The sequence below is a fragment of the Bactrocera latifrons genome, unplaced genomic scaffold (genome assembly GCF_001853355.1).
Source record: "Bactrocera latifrons isolate USDA-ARS-PBARC rearing strain unplaced genomic scaffold, ASM185335v1 scaffold_706, whole genome shotgun sequence".
NCBI classification, from domain to species: domain Eukaryota; kingdom Metazoa; phylum Arthropoda; class Insecta; order Diptera; family Tephritidae; genus Bactrocera; species Bactrocera latifrons.
This window is the reverse complement of record NW_017537386.1, coordinates 60,761-65,422: the sequence shown is the minus strand read 5'-3', so window position 1 is coordinate 65,422 and position 4,662 is coordinate 60,761.

The window sequence follows — 4,662 nt, the reverse complement described above, 5'->3', positions numbered from 1 at the left end:
TTTATTGATGGATCCCTCAAGCAACAACATTTCGAAAATCTACAACTTTTTGAAAGACAGCGACCTTCTTCGACGCATATAATATAATCAGTCGGCCGATAGCCCATGATGCTAGTGCTGCGTATTTTCTTAAGTTTGTATAATAATTGTATTATTATGTAAGCTTTTATAAAATAAAATAAAAAATAAAAAAAATTTGCGTGAATGTTTCAAGCTGCTAAAAACAGTAAGTATTGATTTATTTTTTATGCTTACAATTTTATTTATAACTGATTTACTTAACATAGACTAACGATTGGTTCGATGTGATGAACCTCAAAGTTAACCACGCAGATAGTCGCAATCGAATGAATGCCTATGGGCTTGCGCTTACAGAGCAGGACAAGATCTTGGATGATATGACACAAATGGTAACAGAAATGAGGGCAATAAATAGGAAATGTTTATTGCCATTTCAAAAAGGTTCAAGTGATATACTAATTTTGAATTATTGAATTTTAACTAAACTTTGCTAACTTTACTCTCAAACTGCTGCGTGCGGAATTAGAAAATTGTTTTGGTATTAAGTACATACTTACGTATCGACTAAATCAAGATGTACTGGAAATTTTTTTTGGGGTGATACGTGGTAAGGGCGGGCTGCATGACCATCCTGATCAGCAGGAATTAAAATATAGGCCAAGATCGTATCTTTTAGGACGTAATCAGGGTATACTGTCTACTAGCGCCAATGTAAAAGAAGACTATACACCTGACCTTGAAAGTCCCTCTTTTCCTTTAACAGGTAATTTTATTTTGTATTTACTTAAAAAGACTTTAATTAATTCATTACGTTACATTTAACAGGAACTATTTTATCAAAAGTTAGCGATTCAAATTCAGACGATACTGTAAACTGCGATGATATTGACGAAATGGACCAGCTGGAGTATGATGGTGTGGAAAATGTAGCTGGCTATTTATGCCACTGGCTGAAGAACGCCGCACATTGTTGAATCGGATCAAAGCAACAATTCATCTACATGGGTTAACCATTTGAGTGAAGGAGGTTTGACGAAGCCTACACCACAATTTGTTGAAAACTGGCACGGATGGAAAAAAATTTTACGGACATCAATAAAGATTATCTTTATGCATGCAAAGGTTACATTCAAATGCTTATCACAAGGCTAGGGACATTGAATGCGATCTAGAGGCTAAAAAGTTGTTTTTTAGATCTCGAATGTTCTTTGAAATTCGAAAACTTAATGCCAATATTGAGAAATTCAATTATCAACAGAAACGTAAAATAAGCAAATTTAAGAAACAAATGTATAGATTATATAAATAACTTTTAATATGACTAAAATATAACTAAAAATATTTAAAAAGAAAAAAAGGAAATAATCTGCGTCGATTCATATTCAAATAAAAAACACAAGCAGAATAAAATAAAAGACATTATAAAATCTGAATTGTTTAATTTAAATATATTTTTTAATTTTAAGTTTTATGTTAAATATTCAAATTGATCTATAATTGTAATTATTTTCATATTTAACTTGCACTGTGATTTTTGTAAATGAGTTAATTTTTCCATTTTTTGTTTGGTGCGTATTTTAATAGAACAATTAATACAAATATTTATATTGCAAAATAATAATTAATAAATGAATAAAAATCTAAAATCTCGCGGACCTTCACTATTTTATTTCATTAATATAAACCAAAAAACAATCAATTATTATTAACAAGCAATATTTACTTGCTATTCAACTCAAGCTATTTCACGAAATTTATGAGCCAAGACAAAATTTTTGTCTCTCATTTGCGCAATCTTGTACTCTATCATTCTTGTATGCGAGTGTATGTGTGGTGGTATGCGTTTATTTATTAGCTTGCTTTCACATGGATTGTGATGCCCAGCAGTTGATAAAAGCAAGACCAAAAGTTATAAATGACACACGTAAATATTTTATTCGTTGGTTTGTTGAAAATCGTATCAGCTGCAAATTAGCTAAGCTATCAATAGAAAAATTGTAGGCATAAGCTGAAGATAAACATTCATGTGTGGAATCAAATGCTCGCGACAGACTGCAAGCGACATCTGTCAAATATTAAAATATACACGTTCTTACGGACGGACCTATTTTGACAGCTGCACGACTACACGACTGCACGCCGACAGTTGTCGTTCTCGCTAACTTCAATTTTATCATATATTTGCCAACGACAGTAGGACGACAGTAGAGTTGACAGTAGAATCGAATGGAATATGTAAAATGTGAAATTACTCAGAGCTCTAATAAACCTGACGTTATTTTACAAATAAAAGCATAAAATATCTCTGTTAAATCATTTATAATAACAATTGATAATTTAAAACAAATATATTTACCTATTTACTTTTTTTTAGCTTAAAAATTTCACTTTGAACAAAATATTAAAATTCCATTGAAGTGCAAGGTATTAGTATGGCCACAACGAAATTGTGTACATGTAAAATGGACAACTGAGTTGTTTTATGTACATACCGGCCATTGTTATGTTGCTGCCCTCTCACAAACGTTCATTCAGCATTCACAAGCCATTTTCAGTTCACTGTCGTGCTGCTGCAATCTGTCGCTAGCATTGTGTTCCACAGATGACACTGAAAGTTCTATTAAAGTCGTTAAATCCATTGTGTGTTTGCTTGGTATGCCTACTCGAATTATAGCGGATTAGAACTATAAGTTTGCAAGATCAGGATTCAGTGAATTTTGTTCTTAAAAAATAATATGGGGAGAGAGAGCTACATTTAATTGCTACATGTGTGAGCAGTGCAGGGTGGAATGTATTTATAATGAGCATGGTAAAGAGTATGCTGACCGCCGATGAAATCAGTCAGAGATTGTTCAAAATGCGTTAACCGAAGTACAGTTGGCAATGCATTGTACGGTCAATCGAGTCACCAAGATCTTTAGAAATGCTAATCGGTAGAGAAGTTAGACCGTTTAGCCTATTAGCAATAGGTGAAGAAGTGGATAATTTATTTGTTAGGGAATCTTTAAGAAAACAAGCAAAGGAAAATATTCATACTAATGCTCGTTATGACAAACGTGCTGCTTTATTTAATCAAAAATAGTAAAAAATGTAAAAAGAGGAGACTATGTCCTGCTAAAGCTTAGTATCCAGCTCTCAAGAAATGTAAAAACTTCATATAAAAAACCGCTTAAGAAATGGTCAAGAAATTTTTCTGCGGTAAATTTTTTTGTGCTGGTTTGCAGCTCTAAAGAAATCTAGTACTAATTTGTAATAAATTTTTTCATTAAAATGCGAATATTGCAACACTGGTTTTGCGAAGAAATATGAAAGCAACAATTGTTTTTTAAAGGAAATTCAAAGTAATCGTTAAATTCATCCTAAATGAGTTAAAATCATTATTAAGATGCATATTTTATTTTGAAATGTTGTATAAAACTTACCAATCATCGACAAGATTCCTTAAATCACAATGAAAATATTGATGTTACTACACACATGCATACATACATATTACGCACAAAGTTTATTTTTTTTCTTTATTCTCTCTTATTCTTCTAATGTGGATCATTCACAATGCCTAACCAGCAGTCAAAATTACTTTAAGAAATAATGTTTTTTTTTCTTGAACAATTACTTGTGAGCTGGATATGGACATTAAAGATGAAAAAAAAGTCACCAAACAAAACTTATAAGTTCAGAGAGATTTTTTTTTTTTAAATCACTAACAAGAAAAAAAAACATAAGTAAGCGCAAGAGTTTTTGAAAGCAATACCAAATAGACAAATAGCTAAAGAAGTTGATTTGGTCGACTCAAGACGAGATGTGTCTGATTTTAAAAAGAGAAATAAAGATAAAAAATAGCACAATTGGTGTCCTGAAATCACAAGAGGAGGTATAATGACCGCACTATAACAGATGGACTTGTTATAGCGGGGGTCAATGAGTGGGTGTAAAAGGAAATATACTTGTTGGCAAAGATAATTAATTTTGCATGAATTGTAAAGTATGGTTAAAAAGAAAATGTAATGAAAAGAGTTTATGAAATCTTATCAGGAAACCAATTTGCTTATTTGTCTATTGGTTGATTTTATCTGGAAGCCTCAAAATTAATGAAATGTTTGTAAGTGGCAAAAGCAGAAGAAACTGATGTGTTAGAATATTGTGGTTTGAAGTAAACACACGAGGTCGTGTGATTTGTCAGGAAGGCCGTGTCAGAGCGGTCTTGTATTTTGTATGTTAGTGTACATGCGTACATATGTCGAAGTGCTAATAATTTTTAGGTAACTGTATGTGGCATAGTGCCGGATTAGCCACGTAGCAAGAGTAGCAAATACTACGGGCCCCGCACTGCAACTGACCGTAATTTAAAAAATATCAATTTAGTTGGAGCGTAAAATACCCTTTCATGCTTTAAACGCGATGCACCTTCCACTTGCAAATCTAAGACTCGATTTCGTCACGTTAAATCGTAAAAGTAAGTAGGCATCAGAGAACGTCTATCATAGAGAAGGTTCACGTTTCAAATATCGTAACTTTTCGAAGGGGTACTCGGCAGAGATGGTCCAGTTTCACCACAGACAAATTATAAGCGTGTTTCACCACGAAAATAGCAGAATTGAGCATTTTCAGTGTTAAATGAGAAAAATAATGCTAATTCCA